Here is a 27,677-nt window from a genome sequence, read left to right as displayed (position 1 = left end):
ATATATATATATATATATATATATATATATATAAAGGGTGATTCTTTTGAGGTTAGGATTTTCATGCATTAGTATTTGACAGATCACGTGGGATTTCAGACATGGTGTCAAAGAGAAAGATGTTCAGTATGCTTTGACATTTCATCATGAATAGACTTACTAACGAGCAACGCTTGCAAATCATTGAATTTTATTACCAAAATCAGTGGCAGAAAATCCGCTTTTTTATCGACAAATTTTGTTCAGCGATGAGGCTCATTTCTGGTTGAATGGCTACGTAAATAAGCAAAATTGCCGCATTTGGAGTGAAGAGCAACCAGAAGCCATTCAAGAACTGCCCATGCATCCCGAAAAATGCACTGTTTGGTGTGGTTTGTACGCTGGTGGAATCATTGGACCGTATTTTTTCAAAGATGCTGTTGGACGCACCGTTACGGTGAATGGCGATCGCTATCGTTCGATGCTAACAAACTTTTTGTTGCCAAAAATGGAAGAACTGAACTTGGTTGACATGTGGTTTCAACAAGATGGCGCTACATGCCACACAGCTCGCGATTCTATGGCCATTTTGAGGAAAAACTTCGGAGAACAATACATCTCAAGAAATGGACCGGTAAGTTGGCCACCAAGATCATGCGATTTGACGCCTTTAGACTATTTTTTGTGGGGCTACGTCAAGTCTAAAGTCTACAGAAATAAGCCAGCAACTATTCCAGCTTTGGAAGACAACATTTCCGAAGAAATTCGGGCTATTCCGGCCGAAATGCTGGAAAAAGTTACCCAAAATTGGACTTTCCGAATGGACCACCTAAGACGCAGCCGCGGTCAACATTTAAATGAAATTATCTTCAAAAAGTAAATGTCATGGACCAATCTAACCGATGAGATTTTGCAAATTTTATGCATTTTTTTTTTAAAAAAAGTTATCAAGCCCTTAACAAATCACCCTTTATATATATATATATATATATATATATATATATATATATATATATATATATATATATATATATGTATATATATATATATATATGTATATATATATATATATATATATATATATATATATATATATATATATATATATATATATATATATATATATATATATATATATATATATATATATATATATATATATATTATATATATATATATATATATATATATATATATATATATATATATATATATATATATATATATATATATATATATATTTATTGGAAAAATAACAATTTTGTAATAAAAAACTGTTTTTGGTATAAAAGTTTGAAATTTTGGAAGGAATTTAAAAACTCTAACAAAAGAGGAACATGGAGTCGAGTATAAACATACATAAATAATTTTATAATATACACATAAATTTATTTAGGCGTGTGCAGTTTTTACTAGCATTTAACACCATTTTAAATGCATTTAAAACTTATCGTGTTTTGTACTTAATTTCATTTTTACCTTTAAGGCCGGTATTAAGTTGGCATTATTGCTCTAAAATGACCCTGTTTTGCCTTTTACTTTTCTTTAATAATTCATTTTAAAGAAAATAAACTTTTTCAATTGTTGTAGCTGCAAAACTGTAACTTAATGCCCGCTTTTATATTTGAAGGTGTCCGTCACGTCCTCTTGGACTACTTATTAATAAAGGGGAACTGAACTTTGTTTTTATACATTTTACTGTTTAATTTTTCACCGTTTCCTCCTTTTTTCATTGTACTGTCCCAACTCTAAAAAGAGTATAGTGCCCTTTCGTTATTTTTATGAAGATCCCTTTGTAATTTGTATATACATACATTTCAACCGTTTCTTTTTAATTTCCTTTGTCTGAATATTTTGACTTACTCCTCGTACGTTCCGATTTCTTTTAACAAACCGAGAAAAAAATTGTGCCCATAATGCCAAAATGATAAACAAAACACATGTCCACACATACATAAAATGCTGCTCTCAAGACGAAAACACATGCTGTTTTTTTTATGTCTATTCTCTTTACTCCGAATACTCATTCTAATATTCAAATTAAATAATATTTAGACTTAAGCATATCAAATTTTTGGCCTTATCATAAAACAGTTTTCCGAAACAACATACAAGCGGTTTCACAGAAGTTGCTCTCTTTTGATTCTGTGTTATGTTGATATCTTTCGGTTTTCATCTCTATTTCTTTCTCTATACTCTCTCTCTCTCTCTCTCTCTGTCGCTCTCTGAATAAAATATCACAACATATATATGTTTACTCGAAATTTGTAAATGTATATATATTTACATTCACACATATTATTTTTATATAACATTCATGCCCCAAACATAATATATTCTAACATACTAACATATGTGTCCCAAACATTTAGAGTTAGTTTAGGAACATTACATGTTTGCACTTAAATATATTGTGTTTAAAAATTGTGCCCGAAACACATTTTGTTTATATAGGAGCATATGAAAAGCATATTTTTATAACAGTGTAGTAATGCTCGAATTCAAAGATATGAAGGCCAAACAAATTGTAGCGATAAATATTCTGGGGTGGGGGGCTAAATTTTTTCTGGAAGGAGCTTAGCACTACCTTAATGTCATGCTGAATTGGCTGAGAAGTAATGTTCCAAAAAATATTGGAATATACTCAGACAGTCAACCTGCAATAAAATCCTTGGACTCTGTGTTCCTTAACTCGAAAACGGCCATAGACTGCCGCAAATCTCTCAACGAGATGGCTGAGCAGTACAATATTCACCTAATATGGGTGCCTGGTCATAGGAACATACCGGGGAACTGCGAAGAAGATGAGTTAGCAAGGCTAGGAACTACCTTACATATTCCAGGGGAGCTAGACTTTAAACTTAAACCGCACACTAGATATGCTAGTGTTCTCAAGGCGTCAGATAGCACTCCTGATATCTGCTATAACGGGTCGCTGCCTGATAGGCGAATTTGCAACAACTATAGGTGTGAAGTATAATGACTATTGTATAAGCTGTCATGATGTGGTGGAAAAGGAATCAATTAAACATATCTTGTGTGAGTGTCCTGCATGTTGTGTAAGGCGTAAGCGAATTTTAGGAGCATATAGCTTTAGATTACTGGCGGACCTGGAAAACGTTAACTTAAGCAGTTTGTTAATGTTTTTGGAGCAATCTGGTTGGTTCCACAAAAGTAAATAATAAAGAAGGTTCAGTGGTTAAAACTAGAAGTGCCCATATGTAATAGGTACTTTTAGTTAAATGTGGTATCACAATGGACTGAATAGTCTAAGTGAGCCTGAAAGTTAATCGGGCTGCCACTTTAACCTAACCTAACCTAGCACCAGAGATGTGTGCGTGAGTGAAATTTCTCTCTCACTCACGTACATTCACGGAACAAAATGTGTATTCACGCACGATACGTGTGCTAGCCACTGACTCTCATGCATTAACTACTTCTAAAGACTCATGCTTACGAACGATTCACGAAAATTCACGTGACTCACGACAAATTTACGAAACTCACGAAATTTTCCAACCGGGAATGAGCAAAGGTAACAAACTTCATAGATAGAATAAAGTTCGATAGGTAAATTAATGGCAGAAAAAAGTCTGTTGTAAAACTGATGCTAAAATGAACTAATATTTATTGCAAAAATTTTATTTTGTTGTAGTTTATTTTTAAAATTATGTAAGAAATTTTACCCATCGCAACGATTATTTCTTTATTCCAAGTATGTCTCGAAAATTTTATGAACTAAATGGCTGTAAAATTTCAATGACATACAAATTAGTTCAATTCTAACTAAAACAGAAGAAGATTTTTGTACACTTCTCAAAAATGCTAAGAATGAGCTATAGCGTAGTTAAAACGGGAATGATCTGTCGCCTAAGATTTTTTCTTTATTTTTAGTTCATTTTTTCTTTTCGAGAAAGATGCATTTCGTAAATGGTAATTAAAAATCCAAGAATGTCGTAAAATTTTCGTTAATGTAATGAATCTCAAAATACAATTTAGTTCAATTTTCGCAAGAGATAGTTCATTTTTCCCATAATGTAGTTTACTTTTTTTCTGTGTGGAAATCAAATAAAATCAATTAGTTAAAATAATAAAAAAATGAATATAATATGAAATTGTATTGAATGAAATCCCAGCAAAAAAATGGAAGTTGTTCCACTAACATTTATTTTAAAGCTCATCCCGAAATCCCCCATCAATTTTTTTTACTTCCGATGTAGTCCTATTGTAAAAGTCCACAATCAACAAAGCGCATCCCGGGTTCTCCTATCGACTTTAGTTCTAGACCATTAAATTTCACAACAACAAAAAATTAAATTAAACAAGTAAGGAAAGTCTAAAGTCGGGCGGGGCCGACTATATTATACCCTGCACCACTTTGTAGATCTAAATTTTCGATACCATATCACATCCGTCAAATGTGTTGGGGGCTATATATAAAGGTTTATCCCAAATACATACATTTAAATATCACTCGATCTGGACAGAAGTTGATAGACTTCTAAAGGGTGATTCTTTTGAGGTTAGGATTTTCATGCATTAGTATTTGACAGATCACGTGGGATTTCAGACATGGTGTCAAAGAGAAAGATGCTCAGTATGCTTTGACATTTCATCATGAATAGACTTACGATCTGCCACAACGTCGAATTTTCAGTGAATGGGCCCTAGAAAAGTTGGCAGAAAATCCGCTTTTTTATCGACAAATTTTGTTCAGCGATGAGGCTCATTTCTGGTTGAATGGCTACGTAAATAAGCAAAATTGCCGCATTTGGAGTGAAGAGCAACCAGAAGCCGTTCAAGAACTGCCCATGCATCCCGAAAAATGCACTGTTTGGTGTGGTTTGTACGCTGGTGGAATCATTGGACCGTATTTTTTCAAAGATGCTGTTGGACGCAACGTTACGGTGAATGGCGATCGCTATCGTTCGATGCTAACAAACTTTTTGTTGCCAAAAATGGAAGAACTGAACTTGGTTGACATGTGGTTTCAACAAGATGGCGCTACATGCCACACAGCTCGCGATTCTATGGCCATTTTGAGGGAAAACTTCGGAGAACAATTCATCTCAAGAAATGGACCGGTAAGTTGGCCACCAAGATCATGCGATTTGACGCCTTTAGACTATTTTTTGTGGGGCTACGTCAAGTCTAAAGTCTACAGAAATAAGCCAGCAACTATTCCAGCTTTGGAAGACAACATTTCCGAAGAAATTCGGGCTATTCCGGCCGAAATGCTCGAAAAAGTTGCCCAAAATTGGACTTTCCGAATGGACCACCTAAGACGCAGCCGCGGTCAACATTTAAATGAAATTATCTTCAAAAAGTAAATGTCATGAACCAATCTAACGTTTCAAATAAAGAACCGATGAGATTTTGCAAATTTTATGCGTTTTTTTTTTAAAAAAAAGTTATCAAGCTCTTAACAAATCACCCTTTACAAAATCTATAGACTCAAAATTTAAGTCGGCTAATGCACTAGGGTGGAACACAATGTTAGTAAAAAACCAGTAAGGAAAGTCTAAAGTCGGGCGGGGCCGACTATATTATACCCTGCACCACTTTGTAGATCTAAATTTTCGATACCATATCACATCCGTCAAATGTGTTGGGGCTATATATAAAGGTTTGTCCCAAATACATACATTTAAATATCACTCGATCTGGACAGAATTTGATAGACTTCTACAAAATCTATAGACTCAAAATTTAAGTCGGCTAATGCACTAGGGTGGAACACAATGTTAGTAAAAAAATATGGGAAACATTTAAATCTGGAGCAATTTTAAGAAAACTTCGCAAAAGTTTATTTATGATTTATCGCTCGATATATATGCATTAGAAGTTAAGGAAAAATAGAGTAATTTTTACAACTTTTCGACTAAACAGTGGCGATTTTACATGGAAAATGTTGGTATTTTGACCATTTTTGTCGAAATCAGAAAAACATATATATGGGAGCTATATCTAAATCTGAACCGATTTCAACCAAATTTGGCACGCATAGCAACAATGCTAATTCAACCCCTTGTGAAAAATTTCAACTAAATCGGAGTTAAAAATTGGCCTCTATGGTCATATGAGTGTAAATCGGGCGAAAGCTATATATGGGAGCTATATCTAAATCTGAACCGATTTCAACCACATTTGGCACGCATAGCTACAATGCTAATTCTACTCCCTGTGCAAAATTTCAACTAAATCGGAGCACAAAATTGGCCTCTGTGGTCATATGAGTGTAAATCGGGCGAAAGCTATATATGGGAGCTATATCTAAATCTGAACCGATTTGGTTGATATTTTGCAAGTTTTTCGAGACTCATAAAATATTCGGATGTACGGAATTTGAGGAAGATCGGTTGATATACACGCCAATTATGACCAGATCGGTGAAAAATATATATGGCAGCTATATCTAAATCTGAACCGATTTTTTCCAAAATCAATAGGGATCGTCTTTGAGCCGAAACAGGACCCTATACCAAATTTTAGGACAATCGGACTAAAACTGCGAGCTGTACTTTGCACACAAAAATACATCAACAGACAGACAGACGGACAGACAGACAGACAGACAGACAGACAGACAGACAGACAGACAGACAGACAGACAGACGGACATCGCTAAATCGACTCAGAATTTAATTCTAAGACGATCGGTATACTAAACGATGGGTCTCAGACTTTTCCTTCTTGGCGTTACATACAAATGCACAAACTTATTATACCCTGTACCACAGTAGTGGTGAAGGGTATAAAAATACAAAGGGAGCTGATGAGGATGTGGAAATCCGAAACCATTTTGGACAACATTTTTGCCTCTTCTATAAGATCATTATAAATAATGAGTAATGATGAGCCATAATATCATTACATGTACGAGTACTAGAGTACAATGATGTACTTCGTACCCCCACACGGACGAAAAAGACTGTTTTTCATATGTTTGGGTGTAAAATTTATATGTTTGGAACTCAAATTTTTAAACACAATATTTTTAAGTGCAAGCATATAATGTTCATAAACTAGCATAACATGTTTGGGAGATATATGTTAATATGTTAGAACATATTATGTTTGGGACATAAAATTTTTGTAAATATAATATGCTTGGATGCAAACATATATTAATTTAGAAATACACTATAAACATATATGTGTTTAGAAAGAGAGTCATAAAGTGTATACTGGAAGTAAAATAATGAAAGTAACCAATTGGCGCCTTAAAAATATATAAACACAAAGAAAATTTCATTAAAGATTAAAGAAAATACTATATAAACAAGAATAAATTTACAAATTTGGAGTAAACATATATATGTTGTGATAAAAGACTTCGCCAAAAATTGTATATGCTTAAGTAAAAATATTAAAATGAGTTCATTCGGAACCAAGAGAAAAGACATTTGAAAAAAGGGCATGAGCTTTGTTTATCATTTTCGCATTACGGGCACAATTTTTTTTGTTTCGTCAAAACAAATCGGAACGTAGGACGAGTAAGTCAAAATATTCAAACAAAGGTAGTTAAAGGGATCTTCATAAAAACTAACGAAAGGGCACTATATACTGAAAAAAGCATGTCCGGTTCCAAAGATTGTGTCTCTACTTTAAAAATTTTGGTATTGATTCCGAGCCAATGAAGTGGAGAATTCATGTAAGGATACTTTTAAGACACAATTCTCTTTTAAATGTGGGTTTTGTGTATTTGACTCTATGAAGCAAATTTTAATTTTTCGCTTTTTCAGCTTTTTTTTCATATGCTATAAAAAGTCCGTTAAAAACAAGACTTCCAGTAGAAATTATGCTATGTTTCAAGTACAATTATGAACTTGATATGGACCAATTTTTGTGGATCGGTTTATATGGGGGCTATATATGAATCAGATGAATTTTGGTCTTCCAAGAGGCTCCGGAGGTCAAATCTGGTGATCGGTTTATATGGGGGGCTATATATAATTATGGACCGATGTGGACCAATTGTTGCATGGTCATTAGAGACCATATACTAACACGTTGTACCAAATTTCAGCCGGATCGGATGAAATTTGCTTCTCTTATAGGCTCCGCAAGCCAAATTTGGGGTCCGTTTATATGGGGGCTATACGTAAAAGTGGACCGATATTGCCCATTTGCAATACAATCTGACCTACATCAATAACAACTACTTGTGCTAAGTTTCAAGTCGATAGCTTGTTTCGTTCGGAAGTTAGCGTGATTTCAACAGACGGACGGACGGACGGATGGACATGCTCAGATCGACTCAGAATTTCACCACGACCCAGAATATATATACTTTATGGGGTGTTAGAGCAATATTTCGATGTGTTACAAACGGAATGACAAAGTTAATATACCCCCATCCTATGGTGGAGGGTTTATACCCTCCACCACATTTTTGCAAATTTTTATTAACTACCCAGCAAAAAAATTTGGAAGTTCTTCCAAAGGCACAACTTTAAAAGCACTTCCAGAAGATGCACTTCCAATGATGTTCTTTATTTTAACTACCCAGGAAGTTCTTTTAATTCAATTTTTTATAACTTGGTTTGTTCATACTTTTAATGGGTAATTTTAACTTTTTTTGTTTCAAATAGGTTAAAAACAGAGTAAAAATTCATAAAATGGTACAAATAATTTAAATTTTGTCGAAAAAAATGCTAAATCCAATCTGAAAAAAATTTGATTTTTTGAAAATATTTGAGGTCAAACGGTTCCGACAAGCGTTAAAATCCAATAAAAATGATAAAAAAATTATAAAAATTATTTATTTGCCAAAATATCACAGAATTTTTTTAATTTACATCCAAAACATTGAATTCGGATCACACCTAAAGAAATGATGCAAAGTCAGTGCAACGGCTGCTGAAATGGAGGACTTCCTTCCTATGACAAGCCCATGTTAAATTCATCACTTCTGCGTCAATTTTGCACCACTTCCGGATCCAAAAAGAACATTTTCATTGCTTTTTTGGCGACGCTTTTTTTGCTGGGTAACTAACACTAACACCACACAGAAAAAATTTTCACGAAAATTATTCCAATTAAAATCTTAATTGAGTTTTAAAAAATATTCAATTAAAAATTTAATTGATTCAACAATTTTTTTAATTGAAATAAAAATCAATCACACAAATTAATAGTATCAATTAATTTTTTAATTGGATCAATTAATTTTTAAATTACTGTCAATTATTTTTTTAATTGATACTATCATTTCTGTGATTGAAGACATTTCGATTAAAAAATTAATTGGATCAATTAATTTCGTGATTGAATCAGAAAAAAAATTCTTTGTGTGCACGTACCAAATTTCATTCGATCGGGTTCCTCCAAACATGGGGGTCGGTTTTTATGGGAGCTATACCTAAAAGTTATCCAATTTCAATACCATCTGACCTACATAAATAACAACTACACGCAAAGAAAAAAAAAACCTTTGGAAAACGTGTACCGAAAACGTTTTTCTTTTGTTAGAGTTTTTTGAATTTCTTCGAAAATTTTAATTTTTTATCACCAAAAAAATTCGTTTGTTACAAAATTTTTATTTTTTCAATAAAAAAAAAATATTTTTGAACCAACAACACAGTCCATTTCGTTTATATCAAGCACTGTTCTTTTCTGACTTTAAGTCTTTAATAAGACACATTTTGCAGTTCATAGTAAAAATTTAATATAGTAGTATGTAATGTTGAACATCTTTTCGGAAACCTTCGAACATATCTGGAATATATGTAAAAAAAATAAAAAACGTTTTGGAGTTCGGTCGAAGCAGTGCTCGAACCCACGACCCTTGGCATGCAAGGCGGACGTAGCAACCACTGCTCCACGGTGCCCAACTAAATGTTTGTTTCGGTTAAATAAAGTTTGTTTAATCGGCTCGTGGGCGCCGCAAGCTATGCTATTTATATTAATATAACTTATATGGATAGTTAGCTATTGATGACAATAACAGCTACGAAGCTCAGTGGATAGTGTGCTGGCTTACAAATTGCATGGTCCGCGGTTCGATTCTCCGTCCAGGCGAAAGGTAAAATTTTAAAAATTATATATAATACAAATTATATATAATATAAAAAAATTATATATAATAAAGGGTGATTCTTTTGAGGTTAGGATTTTCATGCATTAGTATTTGACAGATCGCGTGGGATTTCAGACATGGTGTCAAAGAGAAAGATGCTCAGTATGCTTTGACATTTCATCATGAATAGACTTACTAACGAGCCACAACGTCGAATTTTCAGTGAATGGGCCCTAGAAAAGTTGGCAGAAAATCCGCTTTTTTATCGACAAATTTTGTTCAGCGATGAGGCTCATTTCTGGTTGAATGGCTACGTAAATAAGCAAAATTGCCGCATTTGGAGTGAAGAGCAACCAGAAGCCGTTCAAGAACTGCCCATGCATCCCGAAAAATGCACTGTTTGGTGTGGTTTGTACGCTGGTGGAATCATTGGACCGTATTTTTTCAAAGATACTGTTGGACGCAACGTTACGGTGAATGGCGATCGCTATCGTTCGATGCTAACAAACTTTTTGTTGCCAAAAATGGAAGAACTGAACTTGGTTGACATGTGGTTTCAACAAGATGGCGCTACATGCCACACAGCTCGCGATTCTATGGCCATTTTGAGGGAAAACTTCGGAGAACAATTCATCTCAAGAAATGGACCGGTAAGTTGGCCACCAAGATCATGCGATTTGACGCCTTTAGACTATTTTTTGTGGGGCTACGTCAAGTCTAAAGTCTACAGAAATAAGCCAGCAACTATTCCAGCTTTGGAAGACAACATTTCCGAAGAAATTCGGGCTATTCCGGCCGAAATGCTCGAAAAAGTTGCCCAAAATTGGACTTTCCGAATGGACCACCTAAGACGCAGCCGCGGTCAACATTTAAATGAAATTATCTTCAAAAAGTAAATGTCATGGACCAATCTAACGTTTCAAATAAAGAACCGATGAGATTTTGCAAATTTTATGCGTTTTTTTTTTAAAAAAAGTTATCAAGCTCTTAACAAATCACCCTTTATAATATAAAATTTAAAAATTATATATAATATAAATTATATAATATATAAAATCGTATAATTTCTTCTACATTGTTTGTATTACAGAAAAAGGCGCTAAGAACTAAAAAACCTCGTGGAAGTGAGAAAAATGTGAGGGAAAATGCATTAGCCAGAAAAGATTGTTTTTTGAGTTAGTCTCTATGAAATTGTTTTTACATCCTGGAAAAGAGTAAACGTTTATCACAAACAGTATATACTTTTCTTCCAAATAAACTTCCTTACAGCGAAAAGCAAATTAGAAACGAACTTTGTTTGTCCAAAATTTCGTTTGGGAGGAAAGAATTATTTTTTTGCGTGTACTTCTACCAAGTTTCAAACGGATAGCCTGTTTCGTTCGGAATAGACGGACGGGCATAACTGGGTTGATTCAGAATTTCTCCACAACCCAGAATATATAAATATTTATAATGGTGTTTCTGATCAATATTTCGTTATGCTACAAACGTATGTTATAAATGGAATGACAATCTTATTAAACGGCATCCTATGGGCGAGGGTATAATAATTAATTTTATAGATTTTTGACATTTGGTGATTGCTTCGGATTACATTTCTATTCCTATGAAAACCAACGACTTGACACATTTATGGAAATTTGTTGTGATGTATTTATTTTCTTACTAAAAGATAGTAATGCAATCCACTTACAATGTCACATATACATAGTGGCTGATATGTAATGCAACAAAGTAAAGCTTTATATTTTGTTTATCTACCCAGAAATTCAATACAGTCTTTAGGACATTTTCCCTATAATATTCGGCATTTATTTTGACCCCATACCCTCAAAAAATCGCTTCTGTATTTGGGAGTATATGTTACAGAGGCGATTTTTTGAGGGTATGGTACTCTGCTTCAAGCATATATATTTTCAGAATTTGTTCAAACAAAAAATGTTTGTTCTGTGCAAACATGTTTCACTCTATGTATATCTTTGTTTAAGCTGACAAATAGTTAGTTCGAGTGTCTACATATTTGTTTGTTTGCAGCCAAATTTCTTAAATATAATTGTGTTGGATACACATGTTTGCAAGGTATTTGAATTTACACGCCAAATATTTATTTATATACAACATATGTAAGTCGATAAGCAATCATGGCTGTGTACTCAGCAACATACATTTTTATTTATTGTATTTAAACTTTATTTTTTATCTGTTTCCTCTATTCTTTCTTGCTCTCTCTTTGACGTTTCTAAACATATATATGTCTATATCAAATGTCCAAATTAATATTTGTTTGCATCCAGAGATATTATATTTAAGAAAATGTAATGTCCCAAACATATTATGTTCTAACATAATAACATATGTGTCCCAAACATCTTATACTAGTTTATGAACATTATATGTTTAAATATCATGTGCTAAAAATTTGAGTTCCAGTATCACCAGTAATGTATAGCGAGCAATGGTACGAGAAACAAACCATTTATTCAGATTTAAATGCGGGAGGGCTCTAACGTTAACCACTTGCAGTTTTCCAAATATATAACATATACAAGAGATTAACTGTCACTGGAATAAATCTGTCAGGTGAGCGGTTTAGAAGTTATATACCCAAACAAAAGGTACTTTCCTCAGGAACGAAATTTTAGACAAATGAAAATCCCCTTTCTTATAAAGTGTTTTTTTTTCAACCAAAAAATCAAATTTATGATATTCGATTTAGCGATTGTCTCTAATTCTTTTTATTTACCTTTAAAGAAATTTCTTTAGTGTCAAAAGAATACTTTGCTTGTCTAAAACTCTTCTTTCAGTGTAGCAACGTGAAGTTGTTTGCAATACATGTCAGCAACACTGTTACTGAAAGATAGTAATACATTTCACTTACAATATCTCATGTAAGTTTATTTGTAGATCGAATTACCGGCCGCAATATTGTCGCTATGAAAATATGACAACCTGCCAACCATTCAACCAATCGACCTTCTTGGTAAAAAGCTGTTGTTATTCATCATACAGATTGAATGGAATTGAGGTATTAGGTTGGATAGAACATTTGTTGTTATGTACAAACGAATTAAAGACTACATTTCGCAATCGTTATCAATTTGATTTTAAGTGGAGAATTGACCGATGCCGAATATAAAGGTTGATTTTTTAGCCTTTACACTAAAAAACAAGTAAGTAAAGTAGAAAGTCGGGCGGGGCCGACTATATCATACCCTAAACCACCATTACAGAATTAGTAATCATAAGCAACTGTGGGGTAACATATAGGTCTGGGAAATAAACCGCAGTTGCATATTTAAGAAAATTAAGGGGTACATGTCTATGGGTGCTTTGTGTCAATCTGACTACAGCTCATAGTCAATGTTGCCACGGAAAATGTTCGGTTTACCCTACAAGGACAAAAAAAGTTCCCTACTTTCCTATACATTCCCAAACAATTTTCCTTGCTATATTTTTTGTTAAATTTAAAAAATTTTACAAAACAAAAATGGTTCTAAGTACTTTATTATCTTAAAACATGAATATACAACGTATATAACTTAGAATATAAATTTGTATTACGACCACGGTTGCCACAGTTGGTAAAATTCTACCCAAATTAGTAATCTTTTTTGTTAAATCTTTAAAAAATAACATTTTGGAAAAAGTTTCTATAAACAAATTTTTGTGAGAAAGTTTTCTATAGAAATAAAATGTTGACAAAATTTTCTACAGGAATAAAGTTTACCACACATTGTTAAAGATCAAGCCTTGCCTTACAAATTGTGTTGAGTGAAAATGTCCTACATTGTGGCCCTACGTCCCTACAAGACGCTAAATATTAGAAAAATCCTACATATAGGGAATTTCCCCTACTTCTAGCAACACTGGCTGTGTTGATATTGCACCTACGGAGTTAGTATGCCACTAATATTGAGCCCATTATTAAAAAAGAGAAAATCGTTAAATTAGTGTGGGTAATAAATACAAATTTGTAAAAATCGAGCAATATTCTTATGTAAGAGCTACAAGTACGTATAAGTGCGATCGGCTACACACAAAAAATTATCACCAAAATTTTTTCAATTAAACACTTAATTGAATTTGGAAACGGATTCAATTAATATGTTAATTGATTCAATTAATTATTTAATCAAATCCGAATAAAAACCAATTAAAAAAATGATTGATATTTGTTACGTTTCCAATTAAAATATTAATTGCTTCAATCAATTTAATTTAATCAATTCGGAAATAATTTTCAATTACAAACGTGATTGAAATTTTTTCCGTTTCCAATTACACATGTGATTGATCCAATCACCTTTTGAAACTGAATAATTTTGAGCAATGGAAAGAGCGACAAGAGAACATGAGAATGGGTATTTATTCAACAATGTATGATGGAGAGATCAGTCTGTGGAAGTAACTCGTAACGAACCGTTGGGTTTTTGTTTTTCGCGTAAATTGAAAAACATTGTTGGCGACATTCTGTCTGCTGCATTCAAAATGTGTGCATAAATATTTTTAAACCAACAACAAATCATAGCAAAGGGTTGAAATAAATAAAGTGTGCAACAACAAACGGCCACGTGGTAAAGGTTTGAAAAAAATATATGACAGAACGCATTTGAAATTACCTGTGTTTGTGTTTTGTGGTATTGTAAAAATGGAAAACAATCCACGCTTATTGAAGGTAAGAAATTGTGAATACCGTTTTCCATTGAAGCCTGTTTACATTAAACGGACTAAAATAATATATTTTTTATTCATTTCTTTTAGTGACCAATTTTATTCTCCATCATTTTATCAAATATATAATAATATGTTTGCAATAAAAAAGTGGGCACCGTATTGATCTTTTAAAATTATAAATTTTTTCACTCCTAGTTTTCTTAAAACCAAGAGCGGTATGGGTTTGTTGGAAGATTCACCTTGAAGTTGCGAAGTAGCGTTGGCATTAAATTGCATTTTTGTTTTACCTGCCTTTTTCAGTTTGAACCCAAGTAGAGAGCAGCATATCTGGCATATAAACTAATAAGCTGAATTATGTAATGGTAAAAAAGTTCTTTCTTTTGGATTTAAAAATATGAAAAATATCAGAAAATACTAAAAATATGTATTTTCCATTTATATTTTTTTCTATTTCCAGAATTTGCAAAGTATCATCAATATAATACCAAATATTACATTGCTTTCCAATTATTTTTGTCTTTGATTGCTTCAAATTTTAATAGACGATTTCAATGTGTGGATATTTTGGAAAGGAATTGTTACTAAAATTAAATTACCAAGCTCCTTAATACACCTTTTTAATGCTAAAAGACTACAACTGCAAAAGAAGATTATAAATCTGCAACCTGGATCTAAGAATTGAACTTGATATTCAATACAGGTAATGTTTAACAAAATTAACTTTTAATTGAACAAAATTAAATTCGAATTATTCTGTTTACTTTCAGAAAAACTAATTTAGCTTACAGGCTGCTGATTTATTGGAAATCTAGGCGCATCTACATATTAGAAGGAACATGCTAACATGGTTATTATTATAAGGAAGATAATGATTTATATACTTTATTTTTTCACCCTATAGTTGTTATTGATAGTAGTTGTATTTGTAAGTTATGTTAGAACAAAACACGAACGACAAGAACCAAATTTATTTGTCTATTGCATAATTCAAAAAATAATAAAATATTAAATATGTTTTATAAGAAACACATATTTTCTTTTATTTCAAAAGAAAAAAAACTAAATACGATTTTGGGGTCGCAATATATAAATTTTTTGATCGAAATTTATAGCCAATTTCAATTAATTATTTAATTGATTGAATCAAATAGTTGATTGATTTTTGTCGCGAAATTAATTAAAATTTTAATTGATTCAATTAAAACTGTGATTTAATTTTATGTTAAAAATCAATCACGTTTTTAATTGATTCAATCACACAATTAATTGATTCCGTGACAAAAGTCAATTAAATTTTTAATTAAAAATCGTGTTGGTTTCCAATCAAAATGGGTGATTGATAGTATCATTTTCGTGATTGAAGACATTTCAATTAAAAAAATGATTGAATCCGCGATTTTCGTGATTGAAATCAAAAAAAGTTTTTTTGTGTGTAGTACATCAAAATTTGAAATTTGAGTAACATTGTTTAATAAATAAGAGTACTATGGCCAAATTTGGGAAAATCGAGCGATGCATATATATGGAAGCTATATCTAAATCTGAACCAATTTGCATAATATTTTGCGGGTTTGATTAATACCACAAAAGGTTACCTTGTGCAAGATTTGAGTAAGATCAGTTAAGAAATGAGGCCTGTATGGTCAAACATAAAGTTATTAGGGGCGAATTTTTCAAAATCGGGTGATACATATATGGGAGCTATATCTACATGTGAACCGATTTCGATGAAATATGGTTAGTGCTATAGAAGACTACATTTAGCCAAATTTGGGTAAGATCGGTTGATAAATAAGGGTTTTATAGCCAAATTTATAAAAATCGGGCGGTACATATATATGGGAGCTATAGCTAAATCTGAACCGATTTCGATGATTTTTTGCACATATAGTTAGTGCTACAGAAGATTATATTTAGATAACTTTGAGTAAGATCGGTTGATAAATAAAGGTTTTGTGGCCAAATTTGGGAAAATCGGGCGATACATATATATGAGAGCTATATCTAAATCTGAACCGATTTGCATGAAATTTTGCAGACTTGAAGGGCGATGGAAAAGATTACCTTTTGCCAAATTTGGTTACGATCCGTTTGAAAAAAACGCGCAACGTGACCCCATTTGTCGAAATCGGGCGATACATATATATGGGAGCTATATCTAAATTTGATCCGATTTCTTCCAAATTCAATAGCGTTCGTCCTTGTGCCCAAAAAGCTCCCAGCACCAAATTTCATCAAAATCGGTTAATAATTGCGACCGGAATCCTGTGAACAACAAATACATGGACAGACGGACGGACGGACGGACGGACACCAAGCGCTAGATCGACTCAGGAGGTGATTCTGAGTCGATCGGTATATATTTTATGGGGTCTAAAATCAATATTTCTGGTAGGCACATTTTTTGGCCGATCAAACTTATTATACCCTGGCCACTATGTGGTTTAGGGTATAAACAGTGAACCCACCAGGAACGAAAAATCCGGTTAATTTTAGAAAATTTTAAATAAACTATATTGCAAACGCGGATATCATAAAAATAAGTAAATATTTTTCGTCTAATTTAAGAAAATTTATTAGAAATAATTATTTTTTTCACATCAAAAAATGCCATGCGAAGATGAAAACTTACATTTTTAATACATATATGAATTGCTCAGATAGTATTAAATATTTACTTTTGTGATTATTTATGACACTGTACCACATTATAAAGGGTGATTTGTTAAGAGCTTGATAACTTTTTTTTTTAAAAAAACGCATAAAATTTGCAAAATCTCATCGGTTCTTTATTTGAAACGTTAGATTGGTCCATGACATTTACTTTTTGAAGATAATTTCATTTAAATGTTGACCGCGGCTGCGTCTTAGGTGGTCCATTCGGAAAGTCCAATTTTGGGCAACTTTTTCGAGCATTTCGGCCGGAATAGCCCGAATTTCTTCGGAAATGTTGTCTTCCAAAGCTGGAATAGTTGCTGGCTTATTTCTGTAGACTTTAGACTTGACGTAGCCCCACAAAAAATAGTCTAAAGGCGTCAAATCGCATGATCTTGGTGGCCAACTTACCGGTCCATTTCTTGAGATGAATTGTTCTCCGAAGTTTTCCCTCAAAATGGCCATAGAATCGCGAGCTGTGTGGCATGTAGCGCCATCTTGTTGAAACCACATGTCAACCAAGTTCAGTTCTTCCATTTTTGGCAACAAAAAGTTTGTTAGCATCGAACGATAGCGATCGCCATTCACCGTAACGTTGCGTCCAACAGCATCTTTGAAAAAATACGGTCCAATGATTCCACCAGCGTACAAACCACACCAAACAGTGCATTTTTCGGGATGCATGGGCAGTTCTTGAACGGCTTCTGGTTGCTCTTCACTCCAAATGCGGCAATTTTGCTTATTTACGTAGCCATTCAACCAGAAATGAGCCTCATCGCTGAACAAAATTTGTCGATAAAAAAGCGGATTTTCTGCCACTGATTTTGGTAATAAAATTCAATGATTTGCAAGCGTTGCTCGTTAGTAAGTCTATTCATGATGAAATGTCAAAGCATACTGAGCATCTTTCTCTTTGACACCATGTCTGAAATCCCACGTGATCTGTCAAATACTAATGCATGAAAATCCTAACCTCAAAAGAATCACCCTTTATTTCATGTTATTCTACAAATTAGTCACCATAAACATTACTTTATCAAAATTCAATCCGGCAACACGGACGCGACTTGTACGATATGATATGTTCTGGATAGCTCATCAAATTTTGCATCCAGTACTAAAAGAAAACAGGTCTAATTATGAATTTCCTTTGTCTACAATTTCGTTCCGGAAGAAAGTACACTTTCATTGGAGGATATTATTTGTTCTCTTTTTTTGGGGATCAAGTGCTGATTGATATAAACACGTAGATAAAACGGACGATCACATTTTACTTCCTTATACAGTGGAAAAAGGATGCCAAAAAGTAGTGAAAACGTTCTTTCTGGATCTGGAAGTGGTGCAAAATTGGCGCAGAAGCGATGAATGGGCTTGTCGTAAGTTCGGGCAGGCCGAATCTTATGTACCCTCCACCATGGATTGCGTAGAAACTTCTACTAAAGACTGTCATCCACAATCAATTACCTGGGTTGTGATAATAACATACTTACCGATGGCAATATGGACCAATTTTTGTGATTGCACGGACGAAAAAGACTGTTTTTCATATGTTTGGGTGTAAAAATTATATGTTTGGAACTCAAATTTTTTAACACAATATTCTTAAGTGCAAACATATAATGTTCATAAACTAGCATTACATGTTTGGGACATATATGTTAATATGTTAGAACATATTACGTTTAGATGCAAACATACGTTTAGATGCAAACATACATTAATTTAGAGATAGCCTATAAACATATATGTGTTTAGAAAGAGAAACCTAGAGAGCATGCTGCAAGTAAAATAATGGAAGTAACCAATTGGCGCTATGCATGGTTGTTAGCGTCCATATACTTACACAACACACAAAATCGGATGAAACTGAATCTGATGAAATTTGCTCCTCCAAAAGATTCCAAAACCAAATGTGGGAATAGGGTTATATGGGCGCTATCTAATATGTAACTATGGACCATATCGGTTCAGTTTTTGCAAGGTTGTTAGAGACCATATACTACCACTACGTACCAAATTTCAACCGGATCGGATGAATTTTGCTCCTCCAAGAGGCTCTGTAGGTCAAATCTGGGGGTCGCTTTATATGGAGGCTACATATAATTATGGACCGATATGGACCAATTTTTGCATGGTTGGTAGAGAACATATACTTGCACCACGTACCAAATTTCAATCGGATCAGATGAAATTTGCTTCTCTAAGAGGCTCCGGTTTATATAGAGACTATACGTAAAAGTGGTCCGATATGGCCCATTTGCAATACCATCGGACCTACATCAATAAAAACTACTTATGCCAAGTTTCAAGCCGATAGCTTGTTTCGTTCGGAAGTTAGCGTTATTTCAACAGACGGACAAACGGTGGTGGCTAGATCGACTCAGAATTTCACCACGATCCACGATATACTTTATCGGGTCTTAGAGCAATATTTCGATGTGTTACAAACGGAATGGCAAAGATAATAATCCTATGGTGGAGGATATAAAAATTTCTAATATTTTGTCAAATAAATATTTTTTTGTATAATATTTTATGATTTCTAATGCACTGTAACACTTGTCTTGGAATGTTTATTCTACAAAATTTCAATAATTTGCACCATTTTATTTATTTATAATCTGTTTTTAACCTATTTGAAACAAAAAAGTAAAAATTACCCATTACAAATATGAATAAAACGAGTTATAAAAAAAATTGAATTAAAAGAACTTCCTGTGTAGGACATCTTTGGGAGAACATTTTTGGAAGTGTTTTTAAAGTTGTGTCCAAAGGCATACACAACTTTAAATTTTTTTGTTGGGTTACTGTTACGTCAGTCTTTGATTAATGAATTTCGAGGGGCATCAGACCATAAATTTTTCCCTTGACATTTATATTAAAATCTTTATTCGCTATTATAGTTTGTTTTTGGGACAAATATTTACCAATGACAATTTCGCACGTACGTATAAAAAGTCAGAAAATTTTAATGCGAATTCAGTCATTGTATGTGAATAAATATAGGATATAAATTGGCAACAATTATAAAGGTAGATGAGTAAACAGCTCAGTGTCACTGACTGTAAAATGCAATACGAATTGTAAAAACTTTGAATGCAATATCGGATTTAGTTTAAACAAATTAACAGTTTTTTTTAACAAATTATGCCAAATGGTTTCACCAAAGCTTTTTTTATTGTATTTTTTAATTTTCTGTGGATAAAAAATTTACCGTAAATGGGTTTCGTTGAGTTTTAATTCAATTATTTTGAAGTAAGTCAGATGAAATTTTATGAAAACCTGCACGTAGTTTCCAATGGGAAATGCAACAATGTCCCTATTATCAGGAGATTTAAAAAAAGGATTTATTTTATTTCATGAAGAGAACAAATAAAATATATGGGGTCGTAACATAAGTTTGATGTTAGAGATATTTTACAACGATTTTTTTGTTGTTATGTTATTTAGCAAAGTTTATATTCATTCCAATTAGCCCTTTCTACACTACAAAACTGTAGTATTTGTGCGTTTAGGACAGTTTAATTATGGGAAATTTTACGGCTCGGAAATGTCTAACCGATCCGATTTACGCAAAGAATAAAAATCGTTTGAAAACAATATACCGAATTTTTTGTTAGAGTTTTTTTTTTAATATCTTCGACTTTTACACTAAGAAAAATTTTTTTTGGTACAAGATTTCTATTTTTGCAATAAATTTTTTTTGATCCAAAAACACAGTCTATTTCGTTCAAATTATGCATTGTTCTTTTCTAACTTTAAGTCTTTAATAAGACACATTTTGAAGTTTCATAGTAAAAATTTAATACAGTAGTATGTAATGTCGAATATCTTTTCGGAATCTTCCGATCATTTTTGGAATATATGTAAAAAAAAACTTTTTAGTGTTCGGTTGAAGCAGGGATTGAACAGACGACCCTTTGTATGTAGAGAAATGCTAGCCATTGCTCTACGGCGGCCAACTAAAAGTACACACAATTTTTTTTTTGATTTCAATCACAATTTTTATACCATCCACCATAGGATGGGGTTATATTAACTTTGTCATTCCGTTTGTAACACATCGAAATATTGCTCTAAGACCCCATAAAGTATATATATTCTGAGTCGTGGTGAAATTCTGAGTCGATCTGAGCACGTCCGTCCGTCCGTCCGTCTGTTGAAATCACGCTAACTTCCGAACGAAACAAGCTATCGACTTGAAACTTAGCACAAGTAGTTGTTATTGATGTAGGTCGGATGGTATTGCAAATGGGCCATATCGGTTCACGTTTACGTATAGCCCCCATATAAACGGACCCCCAAATTTGGCTTGCGATTGCTCTAAGAGAAGCAAATTTCATCCGATCCGGCTGAAATTTGATACATGGTGTTAGTATATGGTCTCTAACAACTATGCAAAAATTGGTCCATATCGGTCCATAATTACATATAGCCCCCATATAAACCGATCCCCCGATTTGGCTTGCGGAGCCTCTAAGAGAACCAAATTTCATCCGATCCGGCTGAAATTTGGTACATGGTGTTAGTATATTGTCTCTAACAACCATGCAAAAATTGGTCCACATCGGTCCATAATTATATATAGCCCCCATATAAACCGATCCCCCGATTTGGCTTGCGGAGCCTCTAAGAGAAGCAAATTTCATCCGATCCGGCTGAAATTTGGAACATGGTACTGGTATATGTTCTCTAATGACCATGCAAAAAGTGGTCCACATCGGTTCATAATTATATATAGCCTCTTGGAGGAGCAAAATTCATCCGATCCGGTTGAAATTTGGAACATGGTGTTAGAATGTGGTCTCTAACAAACACGCAAGAATTGCTCCATATCGGTCCATAATTATATATAGCCCCCATATAAACCGTTCCCCAGATTTGATCTCCGGAGCTTCTTGGAGGAGCAAAATTCATCCGATCCGGTTGAAATTTGCAACGTGGTGTTAGTATAAGGCCTCTAATATCCATGCCAAAATTGGTCCATATCGGTCTATAGTTATACATAGCCGATCCCCAATCACACAAAAATTGGTCCATATCGGTTCATATTCATGGTTGCCACTCGAGCCAAAAATAATCTACCAAAATTTTCTTTTTATGGAAAACATTGTCAAAATGTTATTTCTATAGAAAATGTTGTCAAAATTTTATTTCTATAGAAAATTTTGTCAACATTTTATTTCTATAGAAAATTTTGTAAAAATTGTATTTCTATAGAAAATTTTGTCAAAATTTTATTTCTATAGAAAATGTTGTCAAGATTTTATTTCTATAGAAAATTTTTTCCAAATTTTATTTCTATAGAAATTTTTTTCCAAATTTTACTTCTATAGAAAATGTTGTCAAAATTTTATTTCTATAGAAACTTTAGTTTAATATATACTACGTATGGACTACCTTGTAATTTTGAAGACGGTGTTAGGAAGTTTTAAGATACCGTGCCATCGGCAAGTGTTACCGCAACCCAAGTAATTCGATTGTGGATGACAGTCTTCAGTAGAAGTTTCTACGCAATCCATGGTGGAGGGTACATAAGCTTCGGCCTGGCCGAACTTACGGCCGTATATACTTGTTTTAATTGAAATGTCTTCAGTCACGAAAATGACAGTATCAATCACCCATTTTGATTGAAAACCAACACTATTTTCAATTAAAAATTTAATTGACTTTTGTCACGGAATCAATTAATTGTGTGATTGAATCAATTAAAAACATGATTGATTTTTAACATAAAATTCAATCACAGTTTTTAATTGAATCAATTAAAATTTTAAGTAATTTCGCTACATAAATCAATCAAATATTTGATTCATTCAATTAAATAATTAATTGAAATTGACTATAAATTTCAATCAACAAATTTTATATATTGCGCCCCCAAAATCGTGTTTAGTTTTATTTGAAATAAAATAAAATATGTGTGTCTTATCCTATGGTCACACTGGGCAAATATTTGACAGAAATCAAAAATGAATCCGTCGCCACAGCCAAACCAGAAAACATATTTAGCTCATATGGGATATATAACATCACGGTAGGATTATTTTCCAAAAACCGTACCCAGATATTTGGAAAATGGTTCTGGAAAAATGTTTGACACTCATTTTGGTCAAATATTTGCCTAGTGTGTCCATAGCCTTACAAAACATTTTCAATATTTTATTAATTTTTGAATAGACAAATAAATTTAGTTCTTGTCATTTGTGTTTTGTTCATATTCAACATAACATAACATACACATACAATTACTATCAATAACAACTATAGGGTGAAAAAATAAACTATATAAATCATTATCTTCCTTATCATAATGACCATGTCAGCATGTTGCTTCTAATATGTAGATGCGCCTAGATTTCCAATAAATCAGCAGCCTGTAAGCTAAATTAGTTTTTCTGAAAGTAAAAAGAATGATTCGAATTTAATTTTGATCAATTAACTCGTAATACACCCGAGTTTTTCCGTCGATATATGACAATGGATGAAACATGGCTCCGTCACTACACCCTGAGTCCAATCGACAGTCGGCTGAGTGGACAGCGACCGTTGAACCGTCTCCGAAGCGTGGAAAGACTAAAAAGTCCGCTGGCAAAGTAATGGCCTCCGTTTTTTGGGATGCGCATGGAATAATTTTTATCGATTATCTTGAGAAGGGAAAAACTATCAACAGTGACTATTATATGGCGTTATTTTAGCGTTTGAAGGTCGAAATCGCGGCAAAACGGCCCCATATGAAGAAGAAAAATGTGTTGTTCCACCAAGACAACGCACCGTGCCACAAGTCATTGAGAACGATGGCAAAAATTCATGAATTGGGCTTCGAATTGCACCCACCGTATTCTCCAGATCTGGCCCCAGCGACTCTTTCTTGTTCTCAGACCTCAAAAGGATGCTCGCAGGGAAAAAATTTGGCTGCAATGAAGAGGTGATCGCCGAAACTGAGGCCTATTTTGAGGCAAAACCGAAGGAGTACAACCAAAATGGTATCAAAAAATTGGAAGGTCGTTATAATCGTTGTATCGCTCTTGAAGGGAACTATGTTAAATAATAAAAACGAATTTTGACATAAAAATGTGTTTTTCTTTGTTAGACCGGGGACTTATCAGTCAACCTGTTATTTGATAAAATGATGGAGTTGATGGGATTGATTGGTCAATTTCACGAAATAAAATTGGTCACGAAATAAAATTGGTCATATTTTGCAGGAAGCACATATATTATTGGATACTGCCGAAACATTAATATGTTTGTTTTATGTGATCATATTATATGTTTGGAAGCATTTTGAGCCCAAAAATATTATATGCTTGGAAGAATTTTTCCCAAAGACGATTGTGCTCATTCCCTAATATAGTCGTAATTTTCACTTCCACGAAATATTTTAGTTCTTGGCACCTTTTTCTGTAATACAAATAATGTTGAAGAAATTATTCACTTTTATAAATTTTTTAAATTTTACATTTCGCCTGCACGGAGAATCGAACCGAGGACCATACAGTTTGTAAGCCAATAATCTATCCACTGGGCTACGTAGCTGTTATAGTCACCAGCAGATAATTATCGTTATACGTTATATTTATATAGCATAGTTGGCAGCGCCCACGAGCCCATGCAAACATAACATTTAACAGAAACATACATTTGTTTGCCACGTGGAGCAGTGCTTATCATGTCTGCCTTGCATGCAAAGGGTCGTGGGTTGAATCCCTGCTCCAACCGAACACTTTTTTCTTTTTTGATTTACACATTTATATTTATACTATATTAAATTTTTATAATGAAACTTCGAAATGTGGGTTATTAAAGATTTATAGTGGGTAATAGTGCTTGATATAAACGAAATTGACTGATTTGTGGATAAAATATTATTTTTGTTTATTGCAAAAATAAAAATTTTGTAACAAAAAACTGTTTTTGGTACAAAACTTTAAAATTTGGAAGGAATTCAAAAACTCTAACAAAAGAAGAACGTGGAGTCGAATAAAAACATACATAAATAATTTTATAATATAAACATAAATTTATTTAGGCGTGAACAGTTTTTTACTAGCATTTAACACCATCGCTCTAAAATGCCTTTTATTTTTTTTAATAATTCATTTTAAAGAAAATAATCTTTTTAAATTGTTTTAGCTGCAAAACTCGAACTTAATGCCCGCTTTTATATTTGAAGGTGTTCGTCAACTCCTCGTGGACTACTTATTAATAAAGAGGAACTAAACTTTGTTTTTATACATTTTACTGTGTAATTTTTCACTATTTCCTCCTTATTTCATTTTACTGTCCCAACTCTAAAAAGAGTATAGTGCCCTTTCGTTATTTTTATGAAGACCCCTGATTTCTTTTAACGAACCAAGAAAAAAATTGTGCCCATAATGCCAAAATGATAAACACAACACATGTCCACAAATACATAACATAACATGCTGCTCTCAAGGCGAAAACATATGCTGTTTGTTTTTCAAATGTCTATTCTCTTAGTTCCGCATGTCCATTCTCTTTATTCAAATTAAATAATATTTAGACTTAAGCATATCAAATGTTTGGCCTTATCATAAAACAGTTTTCCGAAACAACATACAAGCGGTTTCACAGAAATTGTTCTCTTTTGATTCTTTCGCTGTGTTATGTTGATATCTTTTGTCAACTCTCCCGGTTTCCATCTCTATTTCTTTCTCTATACTCTCTCTGTCGCTTTGAATAAAATATCACAACATATGTATGTTTAGTCGAAATTTCTAAATTTATACATGTTTGCATTCACACATATGATTTTTATGAAACATTCATGCCGCAAACATAATATATTCTAACATATTAACATAGATGTCCCAAACATTTAATGTTAGTTTAGGAACATTACATGTTTGCACTTAAATATATTGTGTTTTAAAATTGTGCCCGAAACACATTTTGTTTATATCAGAACATATGAAAAACATATTTTCCTAAGAGTGTAGAATGTCGCCAATCATGTTTTTCAATTTACGCGAAAAACAAAAACCCAACCGTTCGTTGGGAGCCACCGTGGTGCAATGGTTAGCATGCCCGCCTTGCATACACAAGGTCGTGGGTTCGATTCCTGTTACGACCGAACACCAAAAAGTTTTTCAGCCATGGATTATCCCACCTGGTGACATTTCTGAGGGTTTCAAAGCTTCTCTAAGTGGCTTCACTGCAATGTGGAACTCCGTTCGGACTCGGCTATAAAAAGGAGGTCCCTTGTCATTGAGCTTAACATGGAATCGGGCAGCACTCAGTGATAAGAGAGAAGTTCACCACTGTGGTATCACAATGGACTGAATAGTCTAAGTGAGCCTGATACATCGGGCTGCCACCTAACCCAACCTAACCTAACCGTTCGTTACGAGTTGTTTCCATAGACATATCTCTCCATCATACATTGTTGAATGGGTATTTCTCTTGTTCTCTTTTCACTCTTTCCATTGCTCAAAATTATTCAATTTATTCAATTCAATCAATAGATCAATCACATGTGTAATTGGAAACGGAACATTTTTCAATCACGTTTGTAATTGAAAATTATTTCCGAATTGATTAACAAATTTATTGAATCAATTAATATTTTAATTGGAAACGTAACAAATATCAATAATTTTTTTAATCGGTTGACATATTGAAAAAAAGAAAAGGGTTCACATTCTAAAATTGACGTGTTTTTGAGGAAAACTTGTGTTTTGAACTTTGTTTTTGTTGTATGGGAAAACGACACCTTTTGAAATGCTTATAAAGGGAAACCTTTCAGACCCGAAAACATGCTTGGTAAGAACGCCGTATAAGGAGATTACATTGTGCTAAATTTGAGTAAAATTGGTTATATAATAACCGGAAAATTGGACCATACATGCATATGGGAAATATATCTAAATCTGAAACGAATTCGATGCATTTCGATGCAGATTTGATGGTTCCCTTGTGTTAATATTGAGTATGATCGGTAAAAAATAAGGATATTATGGCCAAATTTGGTAAAATCGGGCGATACATATTTATGTAGGTGAGCTATAAGTAAATCAGAATAGATTTCGATGATATATTGCAGACTTAAACAAGTATATACAGGAGAAAATTCGGCCGGGCCGAATCTTAAATACCCACCACCATGAATCAAATAAGAGTTTACTTGAAAACCCTTCGTCGTAGCGGATATTATCAAGTACATATAGAATTTCAGGGAGTTTGATGACAGATATTCTCCCAAGCAGATCGCGAAGATAACTTTAAAGATTCTACGTACCCTCAATTTCATGCAATGTGGATAAAAACTACAGATTCTAGCGGCCCAAGAAATAAATTAGGGATGTAGGTCTATATGGAGGCTATA

At 33.3% G+C, this 27,677-nt stretch overlaps 2 protein-coding genes and 1 long non-coding RNA gene across 5 annotated transcripts in view; 1 reads left to right on the top strand and 2 right to left on the bottom strand.

Annotated features, from left to right (window-relative positions):
• LOC142232713 (putative serine hydrolase) overlaps nt 1-27,677 on the bottom strand; it is a 98,757-nt gene that overhangs the window by 50,140 nt on the left and 20,940 nt on the right. The window lies entirely within an intron of this gene.
• LOC142232714 (uncharacterized) overlaps nt 1-27,677 on the bottom strand; it is a 54,948-nt gene that overhangs the window by 6,597 nt on the left and 20,674 nt on the right. The window lies entirely within an intron of this gene.
• Nucleotides 14,415-15,700, top strand: LOC142232716 (uncharacterized). The gene is made up of 4 exons (XR_012721180.1): nt 14,415-14,675; nt 14,762-15,036; nt 15,132-15,374; nt 15,442-15,700. It is a non-coding gene; the product is annotated as an uncharacterized LOC142232716 (long non-coding RNA).

Source organism: Haematobia irritans, chromosome 4, assembly GCF_050003625.1.
Source record: "Haematobia irritans isolate KBUSLIRL chromosome 4, ASM5000362v1, whole genome shotgun sequence".
NCBI classification, from domain to species: Eukaryota; Metazoa; Arthropoda; class Insecta; order Diptera; family Muscidae; genus Haematobia; species Haematobia irritans.
This window is presented reverse-complemented; position numbering and strand designations above follow the sequence as displayed.